Source organism: Rissa tridactyla, chromosome 3, assembly GCF_028500815.1.
Source record: "Rissa tridactyla isolate bRisTri1 chromosome 3, bRisTri1.patW.cur.20221130, whole genome shotgun sequence".
Taxonomy (NCBI): Eukaryota; Metazoa; Chordata; class Aves; order Charadriiformes; family Laridae; genus Rissa; species Rissa tridactyla.
The window spans coordinates 20123937-20136313 of NC_071468.1; the positions used below are offsets into that span (position 1 = coordinate 20123937).

General features: G+C 48.0%; 1 protein-coding gene across 8 annotated transcripts in view; it reads right to left on the reverse strand.

The window, feature by feature from the left end:
- Positions 1-12377, reverse strand: part of SERTAD2 (SERTA domain containing 2) — an 83103-nt gene that overhangs the window by 19048 nt on the left and 51678 nt on the right. The window contains exons 1-2 of one of the 8 annotated variants that reach the window (XM_054195241.1): positions 1891-2119; positions 1515-1567 (exon numbers count right to left, since the gene is read on the reverse strand). The exons of 6 other annotated variants lie outside the window; for them this stretch is intronic. The gene's annotated coding sequence lies outside the window, so the exon portion shown is untranslated. Of the gene's footprint in view, positions 1-1514; positions 1568-1890; positions 2216-12377 lie in introns of those variants that run through there. One more of the 8 variants, XM_054195236.1, reaches the window with a different exon arrangement.

Consider the following 12377-nt stretch of genomic DNA (forward strand, 5'->3'; position numbering starts at 1 on the left):
ACAGCTGTTACGCTAGATGCTGCAATACTCGCCTGGACAATGGAAGTATTCCCTAGAACATGCTGTCAGGTACCTGTCTGGCAGCACAAACTGCTAATCCTCTTCCTATCTCTACCACCACCACTTGCTCATTAGGTTAAATCAGACTCCAGAGATACCACCTTTTTATGTAAAAATGTACGCATTTTAACTTCAAGCAGAAAGGGCTACTTTCAATTTACCCCGGTTAATCAAACTGCCTTATTTCTACAGCAATATAAGTACCACCAGCAGCAACTTTTAAGAAAACAATTCATTTCTACAGTTCGTTTTACTGTTCGCTTTACCACGTGAAAGCTTCCCGTGCACTTCGATGGAAGCTGAGGTGCCTCTGTCGATTTTGTACCCTGTGAGAAGCCCCTAAGACACAGGCACCTTCATTTGGGTCGAGTGCAGGTGAACCCCTAAAAATCAGAATCAAAAGGAAGCTGTCACTGCAACTCACACAAACAGAAACTGTTTACTGCATTTGCGAGACACAAGCGTAAAACTGATGTTAGGGGGCAGCCAAGCCCTCTACCACCATTGTTTGAGCAATAGCATATTTCTACGGTGGCCAAATCCAGCACCCACTGACAGCGGCGAGAGCCACCCTGCTGACTTCACCGGGCACCAGCCGAAAAAGGCTGGACGTTCCTCATGTCCCGAGAGCTTTGGACTTGTCTGAACACAGACTGCCACATGCAACAGCTCTGCCGTGCTGCGCTCAAGTTCGGGTAAGGGGCTGGCAGCCCCCCGCTTCCCCCAAAATGGGGATGAAATGGGCTGATTCTCTTTATTTTACACCGGCAGCTGACCCGCAGCTGTAAATCAGCCACCAAGGGTCCCAGGGGAGAAGCGCATGAACCCCTCCATGGATTTTTCAACAAAAGTGGCCCTGCGTTTTCCAGCTGTGCTTCACAAAACACAAGAAACGACAGCAGGTAACTGCACTCCTATTTTCACACTTAAGGAGAACTTATCTTTCCAGATCCTGACAAAGCAAAGCAGCAAATGTTTTAAATTAAAGCGGCATCACAAGAGGGGTTTGGGGTTTTTTGTTTTTTTGGTTTTTTTTTTTTTTCAAGCGTTCCCCCACCCTGAAGGAAATCCCAACAGTTTTTTCGCCGTCGCTTCCAAAAGATGAACCACCCTGCTCACAAGAGCGCCCCCCCCCCCCGACGCCTGTGTCTCCGTGCTGGCGATGCTCCCAAGGAAGACCCAAGTGCGCTATTGCTCGGGGAAAAGACAGGCTAATCCCTAACTCCAAACCCCTGGAAAGGTCCAGCCAGCGGGGCCAGGCGAGTCCTGCCCAGCCATATGTCAGCTTTGCTCCAGCGGAGTGAAAGTCTCCCCTTTTTCGCTCTCCCAGCACTAGGGCACGGACTCTCAGGGGTACCCCCAACCCCCCCCGCCCCGCTCCGGCTGGGGGACACGGAGGGAGGCTCTGCCTTCCCACCCCCACCCCCCCCCCCCCGGGGCACAGGCTAACTTACCGGAGTAAAGCCGGTTTCTTCGAGCGGGATGTCGCACGGCACAACCGCCCGCACTATCAGGACCCCGATTAAAAAAAAAGAAAAGTATATTCCAACTACACGCAGGCACCTGCTTCTGCCTAGGATCTCCCTGCATCGACGGGAGGAGAGGTATTTTAAGAGCAACTCCGCCGCTCCCCCTCCTCTGCTCATCTCAGCACGATCCCCCCCTCCCCGCCCCCGGCAGGAGAGGGGGAGGACACCCGCCCGGAGCTCCTCTGCCCGGGCGCAAATTTAAAGGTAGAGATAAAGCCCCGATGACTCGCAAAGCCGGGGGCGGGGGTCGCCATCCCCTGTTCCCCCACCGACCCCCCGCAGCCCCCCTAGCCTCACTCACCACATGCAGCTCCACCTGAGAACTAACGCATGGAGGAGGCTGAGGGAGGAAGGTCGCAAACTCTCGCCCTAGAGCAGCTCCATATGTCGCTCCCTCGCCGCGCCGCGCCGCTCCGGGGAGGGGCCGGGTGGGATGCGGAGGAGGAGGAGGAGGAGGAGGAGGAGGAGGCAGGCGCAGGCGGCGTGAGGATTTAAGCCTCCGCTCTGCCCCGGCGGCTGTGATCACGCAGCATTATACAATGGAGGAGGAGGAGAGGGAGGAGGAGGAGGAGGCACCAACCCCGGCTCCCAGCACTTGCCGCCAGCACTGACGACAGGGGCGGCTCCGGCGAGCTCCTCGCCCTCCGGCCGGCGTCAAAGCTCCGCCTCGGCCTTCCTCTCCCCGCTCCGTCCCCCCCCCGCCGTCCGTCCCTCCTCCTCTCCCCGCGCTGCCCACGCGTGTCTCTGCCCCAGGGCGGGGTGGGGGGGAGCGGGCGGCGCGGCTCCCGCCGCCACCGGGAGGGGGGGGTTCCCCGGGCCCCGCGTCGGGACAAAAGGCGGGTGCCAAGACGCCCCGACCGCAAATATGACAAGTATCCCTGCTATCCGGCCGGGGGACGGGACTCGGCTGCCCCCGGCCAGCCCTGCTCCCCCGCGGGGCTGGCCCACGGCTCGTCCCGGTGCGGTCTGTCCGTCCGAGCTCCCCCCCCGCACCGCCCCCGCCAGGCGGGTGAAGCGGCGGGGCGCTGCCGGCCGCCCCCCAGCCCGGGGAGCCCACCTGGGAGGCGAGGGAGGAGGTGGCGGCCACCCCCCCTCCGTGGGATGCTGGCTGCTAATTTGGGCCGTGCAGATCCCACCGAAGCACAAAAATGAGGCCAAACAGAGATGTTCGAGCGCACGAAGACTTGGGGGGGAAGGAGGAGGGGGGGGAGAGAGGTCGGCACCAGGCGCTATCTGGAAAGACGACGATTATTTTAAGTTCCCTCAATTACTGCATTTGGAAAGGGGCTGTAATCCCGGCCGGCGCTGTAAAATGCCGTTCAAACACCTTACGATTTTAACTGCAGCCCCGGCGGCATCTCGGACCATTCCGGCCTTTCATGTTCCACTAAACCGTTTGTACTTCGGGAAGATAAAGCTTTAAGACCGAACATAAAGGCGATTATTAGTCATTAATATCACGACTCGTTTAGGTATTATGCTCAAAATGGTCTGTAATGATTTGCGATCAATCAAGCTGATGGTCTTGTTAGAAATTAAGTTCCATTTTCAGCTAGAAAACCGAAAAGGAAAAGGAGGATACTTTTAGAGGAAAGATTTCTTTAAGCTGGGAAATTTATCTATCAAAAAGCCACATAGGGAAAAAAACCCAAACAATTAAAATAGTGAATCTGTCAAAACAGAAGGAGAGTAAAGTTATGATTTTATGGGTTCTTACAATTGAAAAGACCCCACCTAATCAGAGTTTAACACCAAGAATGGTATTTCATGTAATACTCTGCTGAAGCCACTAAAACAGGAGGAAAGACCTAAAAAACTGGCCAGTTCTGGAGGCCTCAGCACACCTTTCTCCCTCCATCTGCGTTGTCAGCCATTCCTTTGAGGACATCCAAACTGTCATCCTCTGCCTGTGGTACAGAGGTAGCCCTGAACCAGATCTGCAAAGCAATTCACGACTGTTTACCGAAATTTTGATGAGTGACTTGTGAATTGCTCAGGAGCTGGCAAAAATTACAACCAGAATTTCCCCCGGCTGGATCCTTTCCAGCAGCCAGGCGCTGAAATTTGGTCCTTCTACTTGGGAAAGCAAGCCCCTTCTCGAAATTACAAGTGTCCTAATAAAAAAGATCATTACATAAAATGAAAAGCTTCATTTTCTTTACAGCAAAGGTGGAGTGGTACCTGTCTGGTGGGCGTCAGACTACTCAAAAGCCAGCCAGAATGTTTGTACGTTTTTCAACTGAGTTACGTGGGGGGTTTTTGCATGCCAGATCCACCAAATTTCATGGCCATGTTCTGCCCTCCTTTTACATCAGATTTGTAAAGCGGCAGGATCTGGCCTTGCGCAATTGCGCCGTGGATGCACCCAGCTGAGCAGTGCCTGCCTTCTGGAGCTCAAAGTCCGCAGCAGGTTTACAGTCCCGGTGCCTGGGTGTGTGCACGCTATCGCCAGCACCATAGGCATAACCACAAACATTTGCTAAATAAGCAGCTGAGCTCCAGGCCGATATCCACAGCCCTACTCTTGCCGCGTTATACTCGGCAGTAAAAGGCCTGAGCCTGTATTTTGAGTTTCGAACGCTTCTGACTTTGTTAGGTTGCTCCAATTTTACGCCAGCAGAAGAGAAAACTCACCGCCCCTTCTGTTTCCTACTGTAACTCCCCTGGGCCTTTCTTGGCAGGAGTTTATAGTCACGCTGTAACTCAGATTGTTCCTCCAAACACAACTAGTACAACCTGCATCCACACTCAGAAGTGCTCTCAACCGAGCATAGGTCACGATACAAATCGATACGAGTCGAGCTCCTTCCTATGCTTTGCACACAGCAGAGGCTCCATCGTGGCGGGACGAGGTTAGGCTACCCAAGGCCAATAATCCTACTGCCGACTGCTCCTCACATCGCTTCCTGTCTGGATTTAACGAGACCTTTCTAGCCAAGAAACTAAGCTCTGCAGCTCCAGAGCAATCTGACCAGAAGGTGTCTGCAAGGCCCGATCACAGTTTTGCCCGAACATGTCAGTAAGCACGGAGAAACAGCCTGTGACCGAGCCACGGAACGCTGTACAAGGAAGCGTGTCGGCAGAGACTTCCAGAGCCTGCAGGAGCGAGGGAGAAAAGCCTGCGTGTCTGCGAGGAGGAGCCACCCAAAACGCATCCCATTTTGGAATGGGGCAGGGAAGGGCTTCCCGAGGAGCGGGAGCACGGATGTAATCGTGCAGTTGTAGCCTGGGCGCAGGCCCTCCAACTGCTCATACATGAAGACAACAACGCTAAAAAGAGAAGGAACCAAACTGCATTTTTTTTCTACAGTGGTACTGACCTGACGTGGGCCAGAGGCATAGTCTGAGCGCAGGCTTATCTTTGAGCCAGGATGGTCAAAGCTTGCCTGATTGAGACCAGGTCTCCTGTAGATCATTCAAAACCCTTCCCGTGTTAAAGATAAATACATGAACAAACAGAAATCAAAGACTGGAAAGATTGGGAGGGGGGAAACGGACACGAAATTCATAGGGCAATTCATTAGAAATACTACAGACTGCCAGGTAATCTCTCTCTATCAATGTGCGTGCTAATTAGGAAAGAGCAGCAATGTTTGGTGTGCTGGAACGTCGGCATCTCTCACCTTTTTCAAAAAGAGAGAGGCAGTGAACTGCTTCCTATGTTTCTAATTGCATCCTTGGCCTTTTCCTTTCTAATTGCAATACATGCTAATACTGTGAGATTTCATCATGTAATCGTACTATACCACATCTTCATTTTCTCCCTGGATTTTATTTTTTTTTTTGGCTTCAGTGCATGCAGGAGCTGACAGGCAAACACCTAATACTGCCCCTAGAAGCGGACAACTTTTTTGCAAATAAAGACCCCATCAGCACCAATAACTTGGGAGAAGCTAAGCAAAGGGCCTCCCCTCCAGCCAAGGATGCTTGTTCCAATAGAGCTGCTCCCCACCAAGCAACGTGGGGCTCATGGATGAGAAGCAAACATGCTACAAGAAAAGGCATGATTAAACACTGCTAAGACCTCATGCCGTCTCCGTTCAGGGGTCAATGCTGACCTTCCGGAGCAGGGCTCTTCTCATGCAAGGTTCAGCCACAAATAAAAGCAAGCCCCTCAAAAAAAACCTGGGGCGCTGCATTACTGCAGTGTGCACCTCTACATCAGCAGGGAGGGAGCTGCACTGATGAGCTGGGCTGCTTTCCTCGAGATTTCTGTTGCTTTTTTTCACTTTTTTTTTTTTCTGGTGCAATTCTTCCACTGTAACAAGGCTGCCCCACACGTCCCAAGGCACAGAAGAATCGGTTAAAATTGAAGGAAGGAATGTCATTCCCCCCTTCTCACTCCAATTTTAGGGTTTTGGTTTTTTTTTTTTTTCCTTTCCATTTTCTGCTTTAGCTCATGTTTTTCTCCTTTAATGTTTCTGTGGCAGTAGGAGAAACACCGTTCCCTAGAATGCATAATATGCTTAATTATCATTCTCCGTTAGTTCTCTAGGAAAAAAAAAAAACCTACAGGAGAAATCAGTTTAATTAATGAGTATGACCAAATGCAGCCTTAGTTGTAATGCAGTATCATATATTATATGTCCAGTTGGGCAGTTGATCTTACTCGGGTAAAATGAAGAGAGATGCAAAAAACCATGGAGCTCATGAATCAATATTCTGAGTGCAACTAACCCCTTTTGTATAGTTATTCTAAGCCTTCCTACAGATTTCGATGCCAACGTCTGTTCCCAAATACTGCTTTTGGCTTCAGCAACACAGAATCGGGCCCATACAGTCTAGTAATAGAAAGATGTTGCTTGGCAGTACCAAGGGTTGTGCCACATGGTAAATTCATTAAATAATTAAAAAAAAAAAACAACCCTGAAGTCCACGATAACTCTCAAATAGTCATAGCCAGTAAAAATCCCTAGTGCACGCAAGGAAAGGTTTTGCCTGAACCTAAGACTTGGTGATTTAGATGCTTTTCAAAAGGGCTACTCTTCACATATTAAATTATTAAGGAAATATTATGGAACAGGATTATCAGGAAAGAAAAAAAATGCAGTGTGCATTAGCTGGCTTAGTCAGAGGAGGTTTTGCTGCATTCCTCATGCATGGAGATGACTCCCTCCCTCTGTAATTCCCTGTGCACTCCCAGTCCTCTGGAGACGGCTGGTGTGCATCATCCTCGCTCCAGCTGAAACACTCTGTCCTCTGACAGAGATTCGGGCTGCCTACCATTGCTGTACATCACAGAATCCTATCTTCTCGCATCTTTTTGCCTGTTCATAAATATCCCTGTTCTTTTCCGAATCCCATTCAGGCTGTATCACCTGCAAGACGTGCTTCATTTTTGACCCAGGCCAGAGTGTTCACACCGACGCCGTCTGTATGGCGCACAGGCTCCTAAAGCAGTCTCCCCTTTCCAATCTTGCTTCTCAAGACACAGTGGATTGTACTTTGCATTGAGCCTAAATGATTTTAGGCTGCTTTTCTTTCCCTTTCAGTGCTCACTCTGCAGTCTCTATCAAAAGCACAAGTCATTCTTTTCTGGAACACTTGGTTACTTTTTTGAAGAGAGGCTATGCTGATGTCCTGATACTCGTCTCATACTGGGGCTGGTGGATTAAGAGGGAAAAAAAAAAATAAATCTGCAGATAAACCCAAAGGTTCTGTTTTACAACCGAGGAGGGAACACTTTTAACGAAGAAAAAAAACACAGAAACGGTGGGGAAAAATACAGAGAGATGGCAGGTCTTCAGCCTAATCAACCACTGGTGTAAACAGACGCCGCTGCAATCAAGCCAGAAGACTTCGGCCACCCCCTAGTCTTGAGCACAAACCCAACATGAGCCTGAAAATCTTAACAACACAAAGCTGTCAAACAGGCGAGCCACACACACTTCAATACAAAGGTCATCGTCATCATCTCGCTTATGCTGATGGACTCCTGGTTCACCAGGGGAGAGCAGCTCCAACCCATGGGGCTTCTCACGTGTGCTGCACGTATTACAACCCTTTTCTGAAGGAAAGCTACTCCAACAGAGCTGAGCCAGACATTTCTGGAGCACAGATGCCCCTCGCACTCTTCTTAAGCACTCTTGAAACCTGTAAGAGGCCTGGCTGCACAGGCAAGTTTGAGTGTGTTTAGCACTGCTCAACCCTGCTGAGATGCCAAAGTCTTGATAGACCAAATGGGGCCACCAGCGGCTTGACTAGAGGCTTCTAGAAGTGGATGTTCCTGCTCAGATTTGTCACATTAAAGCATTGTACAACAGTAGCAATGTCTTTGAGGCTGGGAGGGCAAAACCAAAATGGTGTCGTGGCTGCGGTGTTGATGTAGGGTGTTATATAGCATTGCAATATGTTATATAGCTCTTAAAACCATGTCACTGGAGTTTAATGTGTTCGTGTTCAGATGCGTTACCAGGGAAAACACACTATTTCAATCCTTATTTACATGAAAACATGGGTTAATACATCGACATCCAAATGAACACACCCACTTCTATCTGTTTCTGCTGGCTGGAATACAACCTGTAGAGCACATTAACGCTCATATACCATTTGGAGGACTTGGACATTTTGCTTAAAACTAGTTTCTGTGGTGTCTTAGAGCCACTAGATTCAAGGAATGCTTACCAAGTAAGAGAGAGGCATTTTCAAGGTAATTCAAATTGGCAGTATAAATCCTTCCTCTGATGGTCCCAGGTGCAAAATTCTTTACAGACAATGTTTATCTGTACTCCTTTCAGACAGACAGAGGGTCTAATTTTAAGTAAACAGTGAGTGACCTACACCACTTCTTTAAAAAAAAAAAAACCACACAAAACCACAACCAACACACCCCTATAAAACAGAAGTTGAATCTGCAGGGACAAATTTAGAAGTTGGGGGGGGGTGTGGGGTGGGGAAGGAGCTGGCAGAAAACCTAGCACAAGAACATCAAATGTAGCATAAACTCCCACTGCCATTCTGTTCCACTACAAATAAATGAAGATCATATAGAACTGAACTCATTGAGCCAATGCAGTGAATGCACAAGTCTTTCCGTTTTAACCCTTCACAAAATGCGTGATTTCTTAGATTGTATGCAAAGAAGAGATTAAAAAAAAAAAAGAGTGAATGAGTACCATCAGATGCTTTTACTGACTATGCCTGCGGTAATGATTCATTTTGCCTCTCTACATTCCCTCGCGCTAGCACAGCTAAGAGTCAGCAAAAGCTTGTACAGTATATACAGGTAAACAGACTGTGGGTGAAGCATGTATTTCTTAACTCTACCTAAAACCGCCCCTGTAACGGTCAGAAATGAATTTTAGCTTTCTGAAGAAAAAGGGAACTGCACAAGTTAATTTAGGTTCTCCTCTAATCCTTTTTATGCTCTCTCACTTTAAAGGAAGCTGTTCATTTATAGTGACCATTAGCCAAAGGCTAAAAGAGGTTTACACCTAATTAGTATTCCCAAGCAAAGATGAAACACTAAATCACTGCGAACCCACACAGTATTTAGGATCTATCACCAGGACAAAGAAAAAAGCTGAGAATCCACTATTTATCAGCAGCGTCCATCTTCACCTTCCTTTCACACCTCTTCGGCTCTCTTTCTTCCTCCCACAGTGGCTTTGGGGTGTTAATGTCCTTGAAATGTGGCAGGGGGTCTGGAAGAGGGGAGAGGCAGCTCTCCTGCCTGGTCACCCCCATCTCTCTCGTACCACAGCATGTGTCAGATTTCGCCTGGGGGAGAAGGAGGGGAAGAGATATGTTGTGGGCAGGATGATACGGAGCTAGGGAAGGAGATGCTGCATGTGGCGTTCTGCTCCCTAAAGCCAGTAGTGGCTTTCTGAGCCATAAGCAGCTCTCTCAAACAGTCATAATTCTCCCTTTTTTTTTTTTATTTTAGCCTTGGTGGGGGAGCAGAGCAGAGACATAATGGGAGTACAAAGGAAAAGAAGCCAAGGGAAAGGAGCAGATCCAAGAAACAAGGAGGAAGAGCTGCACCCCCATCGATGGTGCTGCTACTGAGCGTGGGGTGGTCTCTGGTTTGATCTCTGGACAAGCAGCAGGAGAAGAAAATATCACAAGGAATATCACTGAGGCTCTCCCTGCTGCTTCTCCCAACCACGGACTTTCCCAGCACAGAGGAATGGGCAGAAAGCTCCCAAACTCCCTCTCTCTATCACAGAGAGATCCACTTTCCTGCAGAGATTCAGCTTTACAAAATAGCTTCTCTCAATTTTATTTGTAGAAGGAAAGATGTGAATGGCTGTCTTGAGCCATCACTCTTGTTCCACAACCTGCCCGCAAGAGCGGCGAGCAGCCAGGTACTTCACAGAAAGGGGCACCAGCCTATTTGCAGTAGCTGGGCAGAAACAGGCACCCTCTGCGAGGGGCTCACAGCCAGGGGCCGGCCAAGTCAAGGAGGAATGACTGTCCATCTGCTATATAGCTCATGCCCCAGGGCATTTTCTAATCATCCACATCCAGGGGACATTCCTCGTGTGATTCCTGCTAAGCAAGTCGTAATGGACCCCGGTTACTTTCCTTGCTTACCTACACCTACAGTCCAGTAGTGTTAACCTTCAGGTTAATTTTATTTTTGTTTCCTATCCAATCTGGTCTTCTGCTAACTTTTCTTAACTCTTAACTGGACGTTCAGCCCCTGCCATAAGAGCAAAAGAAGAAGTTAAACAGATGTCGAAGTGCTGCTAATTTGACTCCACACATATACACAAATACTATTCCCATGCAGGTCAGCAGACAGAAACCTCTTTTTGCTGGCAGCGCTCTTCAAAGGAAACTCCTTCTCATCTGAGCAGCTGGGAAGGCGCAAGCGCCCACTCCTACTCTAGTTGTGGGGTTCATCGAAAGAGCTGCCCCCCGAGAATGTCGGTGTGTTACTCTTACCAGCGAGAAGGGAAGCCTGGCATTTGATAAGTTTGTTTTGGTTTTCAAACCAAAAAAAACCTACCCTAAACCAAACCACCTCTGTTAGAGAAACATTGTCTTCCATGAGGTGTTCAGGTGAAAGACCTCAGACTCCCAATATATTTTTGCTAGCTCTCACAGCTGATGCAGGCAAAATCATAAGAAGGAAATGCATTTGTTGTTTTGTACTTCCCCCCCCACCCTTTCATTTAGCAAAGATTCCCCTTAAATAAATGGGAGTGGGGAGATCTTGAAATAAGCCTTAGCAAGTTTTAATCACACTTTTTCTTGTTGCAAGCGAGCCGTCATTCAGTAGCTAGGTGGTTCTAAATAAAGAACTCTAGTCAACAACAGGAAATAACTCCCACAGAAAAAAAGGGCAGAATACAAACTCTCAGCAACTCTCGTACATAGCTCACAACGGCCTTTTGTTCCATGCACATTAAGTCTAAAATCTTTACTTTTCAGAACATGTTCTTGCTTTAAGTAATTAAAACTTTTTTTCTTGTTGCAAGTACAGATCCCTTCCTTGCCTTTCTCCCAAAAGAGTCATGTCTGAGAGTCCGAAAATCACAAGCTATTCCATTTCATTTAATAAGTAAGGACATTCTAGGAACACTACATGATGCCCAGGATTCTCAAAAATTACTGATGGTGGTTTTTTATCTTTTCCCCCCTTCCCCGCCCTTTTTTTTTTTGTCAGGGGGAGGTGCATTGTTGTGTCCTCAGCTGCAAACAGTTTACATCCTTCTTAACGTTCAGAAACCACTTTGTGTTCAGAAAGTACAGAGCACCTGGTCTGTGGGGATGGGGATAAAGGAGAAACCACACATCTCTAGCCACCTTAAAAAAAAAAAAAAGTCAGGCTAGTGTCTAGAATCATCAGCTTTTAAATTATACAAGACATCATGGGCCAATGCCTGCAAATGTTACCAGCAAAGACCACCCATCTTCTCCTGCACAGTCTTCCCAAATTCATCAGAAGATCCTGGCACCGGGATCTGATCCAGCCATAAGACAAGTGTCACACACAGGAAGCACTGGCTGCGCTTTGCGGAGGAAACATTTTCAACCACGACCACTCCAAATAATTTTTGGAGTTTTGATAGTTCAGATTGACCTGCCTGGGTTGATGGCTACTCCTGCCTTCGCTGCACAGGTTAGGCGGACAGGACAACAGCATTCCCACTGATCCTACTCCTCAATTCTCTTCCTCCTCCCAGGCTGTGGTTCATCCTCCCAGTAGGAAAACAGCGATAGTCCCTGGCTATGGGAGAGAGCGGATTAGTAAAGCTGGTTGGAGCTGAATGCATTCAGCCTCTTCAGGCAGGAGAGTACAAGAAGATGCACTTGTTCTGCTCAAGACAAGGGGCTTTGACATGCTCTAGGAGGAAATCTTAGCTAGTATGGATTCAGGCAGAAGGGTAAGTAGGATAAAAGCCTTTAGGAGATACTGGAAAGCAGGCTGGAGACAAAAGCAGCACAAACCAACCTGGAACAGAACATAAAACTCCAATTAACAAGGAACTTAGCCGTACCAGCACTGGATGGATGAGAAACCAAGGGAATATAAATAGGAGGAGAAGAGGGGAAAAAAAAATATCAACACAAAACACCACAAGAGTTTGTTCTTGTTAAACTTTAGGCTGTGAAATGGCATCTAAAGCTGCTTTCACGGAGTTTGTCTAGCCTATAGTACCCGCAATAGCTACACAAACAGTATAGTCTTGTAACAGGGCTTTCAGGAGAACCAGCATTAACAATCTGTTGGTTTTGTTGGCTTTTTGTTTTGTTTTCTTCCCTTTTTTTTTTTTAATTCCCTAAAGTTTTCACTTGTAGTCTGGTGCTGTCAACAATGACGTTCTTCTATTAGGT